Genomic DNA, 12898 nt, shown 5'->3' on the forward strand with positions numbered 1-12898 from the left:
TGGTGACCTAGCCATTGATGAACTAGACAAAGCTAATTCTTCAACCAAGCATGGGCCTGCCAGCAAGCAACTGAAACAGAATCTGGTGATCTCACCTATAGAGCAATACCCTGACTCTGATCAGGAAATTTTTATCATGAACTGTGCAATGGCTGATGTGAAATATGGTGCTCCATCTTCTAATGGAACTGAGGACATGAATGTGCCTAGAGACAGTCAGTTGAAACAATGCAATGATGATGATGAGATTGAGGGCATGGATGATACAGTTGTTGGAGAGAATGTGGTTCAAAAAACGCATGTTCCTTCTAGAAAAAGTGACACTATAATCAAGTCTGAGGAGAAATCTGGTAGTATGGAATACTGTGAGGAATTGCTCAGGTCTATGGATTTGTCTGACTCTGAAAATGAGGAGCACAAGGAAGAAGAGCTGGGGGTTCTCCCTCCTGAGGCCATCCATATCTTCTAAAGTGACAACCTAAAGAGATCTTTACTTGAAACACTTAACCAAGCTCAAAAGGAGGGCCCTGGTCCTGGGAAGAGGTCCAAATGGGGGCCTGTGTTGTCACAGAAACCTGCTACCAGAGGACATGGGAATGTAAATATCATGGAGAAAGCTGCTGCATATAAGAGGAAGCAAAATCTGGAGATTCCAAAAACCTTCAAAGGTAAATCATTCTCTACTGTTGATAAGTCCATTCTTGCTAATCAAATGGAACAAATGAACTTAATAATTAGAGGTGATGAGTCTCAAAAGAACAACACCATTAAAGAGATGGTAGCTGAGGAGAAAGAAAGATGCCTGGTTTTTGCCAGCAATAATCCTGAAATTACTCTTCCTTATAATTTAGACAATGATCAAAATGATTTAGTTGGTACACCTGTGAGTGACCTTTTCTCTGAGCCAGTTGGCACTGTTGTTGCTTCGAGGAAAACACCCACTGTCCTAACTAAGGTCAAGCCTTGTGGCTTATCTCATCCTTTTAAAATTACTTAATACATGACAGGTCTTATTATTAGGGGTCTTGGACAACCTGGGAAAATTCAGTGCCTTTGTGATACCATTGCGAAGACTAATCCCTATTTTATTGGATTTCAAGAAACAAAAAGAGAAATCATTTATGAGGGTTTCCTCAAAGCTATTGATAGACTTGACAACTTTGTTTGGCATTTCTTGCCTGCTGCTAACACTGCTGGAGGGATTCTTTTGGGCTTGAAGAAAACCATTTTTGAGGTGATTGGTTTTGTTAACCAAAGATTCTCTATTACTGCCACTATTAAAAATAAGAATGATGGCTTTGTGTGGCAAATGGTGCTGGTTTATGGCTCTGCTATCCTGAATTTAAAATTGACTTTATTGCTGAATTACATGATATTTTGACTAATGCTTCTTATCATATCATGATTTGTGGAGATTTTAACTTGGTTAGGAGTGAAGCTGATAAAAGCAGTGGATTGATTAACCAGCAAACTGCATTTCTATTTAATAACCAGGGGCCTGATGGAGATCTCTATCTCCAACAGAGTTTTCACATGGTCTAATAACCAGGTTTCCCCTATTTTTACTATACTTGACAAGGTGTTCACTTCTGTGGACTGGGATGCCCATTTTCCTCTATCATCCTTGTCAACACTCCCTAGAGTTGGGAGTGACCACACACCCCTGGTTCTTGATACTGGGGCAAGAGCCCCCTCTAACCCCAAAGTATTTAGATTTGAAAAATGGTGGCTGCCTCAGCCAGGGTTCCATCAGATGGTCACAGAAGCTTGGAATTCTATGTCCTCCTCTAGCTCTTCAGCTGACAATTGGCTGGCTAAGACTAGGGTTCTCAGGAAAAAAAGGGTGGAGTATTAACAGGGAAACAACCATGAAAAAAAGGCACTCCTTATGGAGTTTGATATCCTTGATGTCCTATCTGAATCTCAACAACTTCCTGTTGCTGATTTTGATAGGATGAAGGATATTAATAAGGAACTAGATGAGATTTGGAAAAAAGAGGAAACTGCCCTCTGGCAGAGGTCTAGGGACAGGAAAATTCTAGAAGGAGATAGAAACAACACCTACTTACAAGCTCTTGCTAATCATAGGCATAGGAAGAACCACCTCACTGAGCTAAATAGCCCTACTGGGGTTGTTACTTCTACTAATGATATGCTTGAGGTGGCTACTTCTTTTTTATAAAGATTTACTTGCATTTGAACCTAAACCTGACATCCACTTGGATGTTGATTTCTGGTCCATTGATGAAATGGTTAGTGATGAAGAGAGAGAACTTTTAGAGAGACCTTTTTCTGAAGAGGAAATTAAACAAGCTATTATGAGCTCTTATGCTAGTGGTGCTCCTGGACCTGATGGCCTATCCTTATTATTTTACCAAACCTTTTGGGAGCTGATCAAAAATGATTTTATGTGGATGGTTAGAGACTTTGAGAGTGGCACCTTAGATATGTATAAGCTGAACTATGCCATTATTACCCTCATACCTAAAGTGCCTCAAGCTAGATACATGAAGAATTTCGGGCATATTAGCTTGAGCAATTGTGATGTCAAGATCTTTTCTAAATATATGACAACTAGGGCTTCCCCTCTTTGTGACAAGTTAATTTCTTCTAATCAGACTGCTTTTATTAAAGGGAGATTTAAATTGGAAAGTGTACTTATGGCCCGTGAGGTTATTCATGAGATTCATAGGTCTGGTTCTAGTGGTTTGATTCTTAAGCTTGACTATGAGAAAGCTTATGATAGAGTCAGTTAGAATTTCTTGGAAGAAATGCTTCTTTCTAGAGGTTTTGGTAGTAAATGGGTTGGTTGGGTTCTTTCTACTATCCATCAAGGGACCTTTCAGGTCACAATTAATGATGCTAATGGCCCCCACTTTGCTTGGAGGAAAGGCTTGAAACAAGGTGATCCTCACTCACCTTTGCTGTTTTACTTGGTAGCTGATGTCTTTTCTAAGATGCTACATAAAGTTGTCAATGGAGGTTTAATTTGTGGGCTCCTACCACATGCCATTCCTGGTGGGGTTGTAAGCCTACAATATGCTAATGATACTATCCTTTTCCTTGACAATTCTTTAGAATGTGCCAAAAAATTGAAATGGTTCCTAACTTGTTTTGAGAAACTTTCTGGTTTGAAGATTAATTTTCATAAGAGTGATTTGCATACCATTAATGTCTCTGAACAATTATCTAAAGATTTTGCTCAAGTCTTCTGTTGCCAGTTTGGGGATTTCCCCTTTAAATACCTGGGAGTTCTGCATTTTAAAAAGCTTAGAAGAGAGGATCTTCAGCCCATTATAGATAGAATTATTAAGAATATAGCTGGGTGGCTGGGGAGATATCTCTCCTACAGGGGAAAATTGATCCTTCTTACTACCTGCATTGCCAGCATCCCTACCTACTTGATGTCTATTGTGAAATTTCCCAAATGGGCCATTGATATGATTTCCTCTCAAATGTCCCACTTCTTCTGGGGCAATGTGGGGGGGAAACCATAAGTACCATCTTGCTAATTGGGGACTGATTTCTAGAAAGAAAGAATTTGGTGGTTTGGGGTTCCTAATATTAGGGATTTTAACATGGACCTTTTGGCTTCTTGGGGAAAAAGATTTTATGATGGTAGAGATAGTGATTGGAAGAAGATTATTGCATTCAAATATAATCTAATAACCCCAACTTCTTTAATACTAGGGCTGGGCTCTCCTTTCCTGAAAAGCATCTCTTGGGCCCTTGCAGCAGCAAAAAACTTCTACAGGTGGATCCTTGGAAATGGCAAGAACATTGCCTTCTGGCATGAGATTTGGATTGGGAACTATTCTTTAAAAACTGCATTTTGGGACCTGTTTGACATCTATCAACAGCGGGAGGCTACTCTTGCACAGGTCTGGGTTAGGAGAACTCCAACTTACCTTTAGGAGATGTGTTGATGAGGGGGTTATGGCTAGATGGGTTGCTCTCATCAATACAATTAGCCAGGTTATTTTGTCTGATATTCCAGACTAGCCTATATGGATGTTGGAATCTTCTAGCCAGTATTCGGTCAAGTCATTTTACAAACTGATCAATTTTGGGGGAATCCCATCTGAGATTAAAGATTATATATGGAAAATTAAAGTCCCCCCCAACATTCACATATTTCTGTGGCTGATATACTATAACAAGAGCTTGACCAGAGATAATTTAGCCAAACGCAGACATGTAGAAGACAAGACTTGTGTCTTTTGTGATGAATTAGAGACAATACAACATCTTTTCTTTGATTGTATTATAGCTAGGCAAGTCTGGGAGTTTGTTGCTGAATGCTTTAACATTTCTGCACCTGATTCTTTTGTTTTGCTTTCTTCCTTTTGGAAGAAGAGAAAACATGTGAAGCTTTGAACATCACTACTTCTGGTGCCTTGTGGAGCTTATGGCGTTTGCAAAAATGATTTTGTTTTCCAGGGGCGAAGATGGTGAAGTATACGTAGTGCTTTGGATCTATTGGGAGCAATGATCACATGGTGGAAAATCATATGTTCAGAGGCTCAGGGTGCACTTCTTCTCCGGTGTTTAAGGCTCTTGGACCACCGAAGAGGGGAGTTGCTTAGGATCGCGTGGAGTCAATGAGCACCTGGATGCGCGGGGTTTCTATTTATGGATTGCCCATCCTTATCTTTGATCTACTGTGCTATCCCATCTCTATCCCCAGGCCCTGTATCCCGCTGGAAACTACTTTGTGCACTAAACTGATGTAATAGGGTAGCCTAAGAACCCTTAGTTGTTTCCTTCTGTGGCAGCTACTCTCCGGTTGTCGCTGAGCGCTGTTAACTATCTGATGTTATGGTTTTGCCTTGGCTTTAATGCAAGTTGGAGCGGGGGAAAGCCCTTTCGTTTCAAAAAAATCGAAATTTACAATTGTTTCAAATTTTTCATAAAAAATGAGCTCCGTGGAGCTCGAGCACTAAAACACACTTCTGTTTGTTTTTTAGTGTTTTGGCTCCCGAGACCACGTGCTCCCGCATGAACATTGACTTAAAAAAGTAGTAAAATGTTTTCAAAAAAGTCTGAATATTTTTGTGGATGTTCGTGTTAGTGTCACAAGCATGCTTGACAATTTTCATGCGAAACGGAGCAATAGTGTTTCATCGGTGAAAAAACAAATATGGGGTAACATTTGTTATTCAATTTGTTTCTTTTTGTACAGACCAAAATGTTTAACATTTTGCATAAATTTTGCAGGTAGCTTTTAGATGTGACTATGAATACATAAGAAATTTGTTAGGATTATTTTGACATTTCAAAAATCATTTTGGCAGCACGTGCTCCCAGGAGCCAAACTGCATTTCCGCCTCAATGGCTTGTGTCTTAGAGCATCTCTAGGTGAGCCGCTATAATCTCGTTTTGCGAGCACTTTTTGTCCGGCGCAGAACAGATACACAAAATCGTCTTGCAAATTTAAAAATTAAGTTAAACATGTTCCCACTACATTTTAGATAGTCTGGACCATGTCGGAGTTCACACACACATAGTTTGCACGCGCGCGCGCACACACACACACTATAATAAATCCTAGACGGAGGGCGACGACGGCTCACATGATGAGGATATCACTACCATAGTTACACCCACAACCCCTACTGTTACTTACATGGGACCAATTACTAGAGCTCGCGCACGTCAATTAAATTACCAGGTACTTTCATTTCTTGGTAACAATTTAATGTTCATGAGAATATGATGCTGCCTAAACTAGACATTTGTTTTGCTTACAAATGAAGGGCTTAGCTTGGACAAGAAGGATGAACATTGGAGCATGATCAAGCATGGAGATGATGGCATGCGCAAGGGGGAACAAGAACGAAATTTCTGGTGGGGTTTTCAGCACTGGGGAGTCATCATGATGACATACAAGGACATGGACGGAATATACAAGATGCCCTTTCATAAATTCATCCATTTCTCAATATAGGTGTTGCGCCGACTTATTTTTAGGCAAGACCCATATAATTTTGAAATACTACTTGTAGGCTATCTTTTAGAGTCCGTATTGTAGGGGAAATGACTCAGGAGGTGTTTTAGTCCCACCTTGGCCAAGGGGGGACTGAATCCCCTCTCTTTCACCCTATAAATATAGCCCTTAATGCACCATTTAGACTTTGGGTTTTGTTTAGATTAAAAGTTCGCCCTAGCTACAACTTCACGTACTTCATTTGTGTTCTACGACCAGACAAAGACGTCACAGAACCCTACCTTCATTAATAAAGCTTGGTGGTCAATAACCTCTTGGAGTTGGTTTTGCGATTGCTAAGGCGCGATGTCCTCGCACGTTCGTAGTCGAATCGTCAAAGTATACTCCACTGAAAATGATAGCTACCATCTCACCGAAAGATGGGTCACCTTTGCCTCTATCATTGATACGTCCATTTTGCATCATGCTTTTATATTGATATCTATTGCATTATGGGTTGTTATTACACATTATAGCACAATACTTATGCCTTTTCTCTCTTATTTTGCAAGGATTATAACATGAAGAGGGAGAATGCAGGCAGTTGGAATTCTGGACTAGAAAAGGAGCAAATCCGAGAGACCTATTCTACACAACTCCAAAAGTCCTGAAAATTTACGGAGAATTATTTTGGAATATATAAAAAATATTGGGCGAAGAAAGTACCAGAGGGGACCCACCAGGTAGCCACAAGGGTGGGGGCGCGCCCTACCCCCTGGGCGCGCCCCCCTGGCTTGTGGGCCCCCTGGCAGGCCTCCGGTGCCCATCTTTAGCTATATGAAGGGTTTTGACCTGGAAAAAATCAAGAGGAAGCTTTCGGGACGAAGCGCCGCCGTCTCGAGGCGGAACTTGGGCAGAACCAATCTAGGGCTCCGGCGGAGCTGTTCTGCCGGGGAAACTTCCCTCCCGGAGGGGAAAATCATCGCCATCGTCATCCCCAACGATCCTCTCATCGAGAGGGGGTCAATCTCCATCAACATCTTCACCAACACCATCTCCTCTCAAACCCTAGTTCATCTCTTGTATCCGATCTTTGTCTCAAAACCTCAGATTGGTACCTGTGGGTTGCTAGTAGTGTTGATTACTCCTCGTTGTTGATGCTAGTTGGTTTATCCGGTGGAAGTTTATATTTTCAGATCCTTAATGATAATTAATACTCCTCTGATGTTGATCATTAATATGTTTTGTGAGTAGTTACGTTTGTTCCTGAGGACATGGGAGAAGTCTTGTTATAAGTAATCATGTGAAGTTGGTATTCGTTCGATATTTTGATGAGATGTATGTTGTCTCTCCTCTAGTGGTGTTATGTGAAGGTCGACTACATGACATTTCACCATGATTTGGGCCTAGGGGAAGGCATTGGGAAGTAATAAGTAGATCATGGGTTGCTAGAGTGACAGAAGCTTAAACCCTAGTTTGTGCGTTGTTTCGTAAGGGGCTGATTTGGATCCATTTCATGCTATGGTTAGATTTATCCTAATTCTTCTTTTGTAAATGCGGATGCTTGCGAGAGGGGTTAATCATAAGTGGGAGGATTGTCCAAGTAAGGACAACACCCAAGCACCGGTCCACCCACATATCAAATTATCAAAGTAACTAACGTGAATCATATGAGCATGATGAAAACTAGCTTGACAATAATTCCCATGTGTCCTCGGGAGCGCTTTGCTTTATATAAGAGTTCGTCCAGGCTTGTCCTTTGCTACAAAAAGGATTGGGCCACCTTGCTGCACCTTAGTTACTTTTGTTACTTGTTACCCATTACGAATTATCTTATCACACAACTATTTGTTACCGATAATTTCAGTGCTTGCAGAGAATACCTTGCTGAAAACCGCTTGTCATTTCCTTCTGCTCCTTGTTGGGTTTGACACTCTTACTTATTGAAAGGACTATGATAGATCCCCTATACTTGTGGGTCATCAAGACTCTTTTCTGGTGCCGTTGCCGGGGAGTGAAGCGCCTTTGGCGAGTGGAATTTGGTAAGGAAACATTTATATAGTGTGCTGAAATTTACTGTCACTTGTTACTATGGAAAATAATCCTTTGAGGGGTTTGTTCGGGGTATCTTCACCCCGACTGGAAGAGAAAAGAGTTGCCCCTCAACCTACTGAACCTACTGAAAATATTTATTATGAAATTCCTTCGGGTATGATAGAGAAACTTCTGACTATTCCTTATGCAGGAGATGGAACATTACATCCTAATATGCATCTAATCTATGTGGATGAAGTTTGCGGATTATTTAAGCTTGCAGGTTTGCCCGAGGATGAAGTCAAGAAGAAGGTCTTACCTTTATCTTTTAAGGAGAAGGCATTGACATGGTATAGGCTATGCGATGATATTGGTACTTGGAACTACAACCGATTGGAATTGGAATTTCATCAGAAGTTTTATCCTATGCATCTAGTTCATCGTGATCGGAAATATATTTATAATTTTTGGCCTCGTGAAGGAGAAAGTATCACTCAAGCTTGGGGGAGGCTTAAGTCAATGTTATATTCATGCCCCAATCATGAGCTCTCAAAAGAAATTATTATTCAGAACTTTTATGCTCAGCTTTCTCGTAATGATCAATCCATGCTCGATACTTCTTGTACTGGTTCTTTTATGAAGAAGACTATTGAATTCAAATGGGATTTATTAGAAATAATTAAACGCAACTCTGAAGATTGGGAACTCGACGAAGGTAAGGAGTCAGGTATAAACCTTAAGTTTGATTGTGTTAAATCTTTTATGGATATCGAAGCTTTTCGTGAATTTAGCACTAAATATGGACTTGACTCTAAGATAGTAGCTTCTTTTTGTGAATCATTTGCTACTCATGTTGATCTCCCTAAGGAGAATTGGTTTAAATATCATCCTCCCATTGAAGTGAAAGTAGTAGAACCTATTAAAGTTGAAGAAGAAACCATTACTTATAATGGTGATCCTATTGTTCCTACTGCTTATATTGAGAAACCACCTTTTCCTGTTAGGATAAAGGATCATGGTAAAGCTTCAACCGTGGTTTGTAAGAGTTATACTAGAACATCTGCACCCCTAAACAAATTAAAGTTGAACCTAGTATTGCTATGTTTAAAGATCTCTTGGTCGATAATATTGATAGGCATGTTATTTATTTCTGTGATGAAGCTGCTAGAATTGCCAAACCCGATATTAAAGATAAACATAGACCTATTGTTGGCATGCCTGTTGTTTCTGTTAAAATAGGAGATCATTGTTATCATGGCTTATGTGATGTGGGTGCAAGTGTGAGTGCAATTCCTTTTACTTTATATCAAGAAATTATGAATGATATTACACCTGCAGAAATAGAAGATATTGATGTTACTATTAAGCTTGCTAATAGAGATACTATATCACCAATTGGGATTGTTAGAGATGTTGAAGTCTTGTGTGGGAAAATAAAATATCCTACTGATTTTCTAGTTCTTGGTTCTCCACAAGATGACTTTTGTCCCATTATATTTGGTAGACCTTTCTTGAACACTACGAGAAAGAAATTGTTGCTGTCAGTTTTGGGGATGTGTCTCATGATTTTAATTTCTCTAAATTTCATAGACAACCCCATAACAAGGAACTGCCTAGTAAGGATGAAATTATTGGTCTTACTTCTATTGTTGTGCCTCCTACTGACCCTTTAGAACAATATTTACTAGACCATGAGAATGATATGCTTATGAATGAAAGGAAGGGATTAGATGAAATATTCTTTAACCAAATGCTTGTTTTGAAACACAACTTGCCTGTTGAAATCCTTGGAGATCCTCCTCCACCCAAGGGTGATCCCGTGTTTGAGCTTAAGCAATTACCTGATACTTTGAAATATGCTTATTGATACGTCTCCAACGTACCTATAATTTATGAAGTATTCATGTTGTTATATTATCATTCTTGGATGTTTTACAATCATTTTATAGCAACTTTATATCATTTTTTTGGGACTAACCTATTGACCGAGTGCCCAATGCCAGTTGCTATTTTTTGCTTGTTTTTTACATCGCAGGAAATCAATATCAAACGGAGTCCAAACACCGCAAAACTTTTAGTGGATTTTTTATGGACCCGAAGACATCCAATGGGCCAGAGTAGCACCTGGGGGGTGCCCCGAGGGGGGACAACCCACCAGGGCGCGCGTGGGGGCCCAGGCGCGCCCAGGTGGGTGATACGTCTTTGTCGTATCTATAATTTTTGATTGTTCCATGCCAATATTATTTAACTTTCATATACTTTTGGCAACTTTTTATACTATTTTTGGGACTAACATATTGATCTAGTGCCCAGTGCCAGTTCCTGTTTGTTGCATGTTTTTTGTTTCGCAGAAAATCCATATCAAACGGAGTCCAAACAGGATAAAAACTGACGGAGATTTTTTTGGAATATATATGAATTTTGGGAAGTGGAATCAACGCGAGACAATGCCCGAGGGGCCCACGAGGGTGAGGGGCGCGCCCTGGGCCCTCGTGGCCACTCCATAAGGTGGTTGGTGCCCTTCTTTCGCCACAAGAAAGCCAATATCTGGATAGAAATCGTGTCCAAATTTCAGCCCAATCGGAGTTACGGATCTCCGGGAATATAAGAAACGGTGAAAGGGCAGAATCTGGAGCACAGAAACAGGGAGAGACAGAGAGACAAATCCAATATCGAAGGGGCTCTCGCCCCTCCCATGCCATGGAAGACAAGGACCAGAGGGGAAACCCTTCTCCCATCTAGGGAGAAGGTCAAGGAAGAAGAATAAGAAGAAGGGGGGCTCTCTCCCCGTCTCTCCCGGTGGCGCCGGAACGCCGCTGGGGCCATCATCATCACCGCAATCTACACCAACACCTCCGTCATCTTCACCAACATCTTCATCACCTTCCCCCATCTATCTACAGCGGTCCACTCTCCCGCAACCCGCTGTACCCTCTACTTGAACATGGTGCTTTATGCTTCATATTATTATCCAATGATGTGTTGCCATCCTATGATGTCTGAGTAGATTTTCGTTGTCCTATCGGTAATTGGTGAATTGCTATGATTGGTTTAATTTGCTTGTGGTTATGTTGTTTTCCTTTGGTGTCCATCATATGAGCGCGTGCGTGGATCACACCATAGGGTTCGTTGTATGTTGATAGGACTATGTATTGGAGGGCAAGAGTGACAGAAGCTTCAACCTAGCATAGAAATTGATGCATACGGGATTGAAGGGGGACCAATATATCTTAATGCTATGGTTGGGTTTTACCTTAATGAACATTAGTAGTTGCAGATGCTTTCTAATAGTTCCAATCATAAGTGCATAGAATTCCAAGTCAGGGATGACATGCTAGCAGTGACCTCTCCCACATAAAACTTGCTATCGGTCTAGTAAATTAGTCAATTGCTTAGGGACAATTTCGCAACTCCTACCACCACTTTTCCACACTCGGTATACTAACTTTATTGCTTCTTTATCTAAACAACCCCTAGTTTTTATTTATGCGCTCTTTATATTCTTGCAAACCTATCCCACAACACCTACAAAGTACTTCTAGTTTCATACTTGTTCTAGGTAAAGCGAACGTCAAGCGTGCGTAGAGTTGTATCGGTGGTCGATAGAACTTGAGGGAATATTTGTTCTAACTTTAGCTCCTCATTGGGTTCGACACTCTTACTTATCGAAAGAGGCTACAATTGATCCCCTATACTTGTGGGTTATCAAGACATTTTTCTGGCGCCGTTGCTGGGGAGTTATAGCGCGGGGTGAATATTCTCATGTGTGCTTGTTTGCTTTATCACTAAGTAGTTTTTATTTTGTGCTCTTGTTTTCTATCTTTAGCTATGGATATGGAACACGAAATACCAAAAAAATTAGGTTTACTTGATACTCATGGACACGGCGAACCTCCTAAAACCCTCAATGCTCATTATGTGAAAGATATTATGTACTACTTTAATAATCCTGAGAAAACCCCATTCAATTATGTTATGGGAGACACGTTGGATCAACGTGAATACTTTAGGGATTATCGCTTGACTCAAAAAGGGAAACTATTATGGGATCAAATTTATATGTTGTATTGGTATGCTAGGCAACTATGCTTGAGATATGATTATACTTGTTGCTCTAGGATGAAGGCTCCACACCTTCCCTTTTCATGCAAATTTAATGATAATGAAACCTTAGCTTCTTATGCTAATGGTATATATGATTACTATGATGTGGAACGAATAGAAGAATTTGTTGCTTTTAAGGGTGCTTGTGAAATTGAATCTTTGTTTAAAGAGTTTGAAGATTTTGATGATTCAGTTTATAGACCTGAAAATTTAGCTATCCTTAAATATTGCTATGAGAATTATAAATACAATTATGATATTGATGAATTTATTGAGAAAGTCTCCGCTGTCCAAGAAGAGACTAATATTTTGCAGGAGTCTATGGAAGAAGGAATTGATGAAACTGTGGGCTCATTGGATGAAAAAGATGATGAGGAGAGCGAAGAACAAAAGGAGGAAGAGCGGATTAGCTACCCATGCCCACCTTCTAATGAGAGTAAATCTTCAACTCATACATTGTTCAATTTCCCTTCGTGCTTACCGAAGGATGATTGCTATGATGATTGTTATGATCCCGTTGATTCTTTTGAAATGTCCCTTTTTGATGATGCTTGCTATTCTTGTGGCCAAGATGCCAATATGAATTATGCTTATGGAGATGAACTTTATATAGTTCCTTATGTTAAACATGAAATTGTTGCTATTGCACCCACGCATGATAGTCCTATTATCTTTTTGAATTCTCCCGACTACACTATATCGGAGAAGTTTGCCCTTATTAAGGATTATATTGATGGGTTGCGTTTTACTACTACACATGATGATTTTGATAGATATAATATGCATGTGCTTGCTACTCCTACTTGCAATTATTATGAGAGAGGAACTACATCT

The sequence above is a fragment of the Triticum aestivum genome, chromosome 2D (assembly GCF_018294505.1).
Source record: "Triticum aestivum cultivar Chinese Spring chromosome 2D, IWGSC CS RefSeq v2.1, whole genome shotgun sequence".
In the NCBI taxonomy this organism is placed as follows: Eukaryota; Viridiplantae; Streptophyta; class Magnoliopsida; order Poales; family Poaceae; genus Triticum; species Triticum aestivum.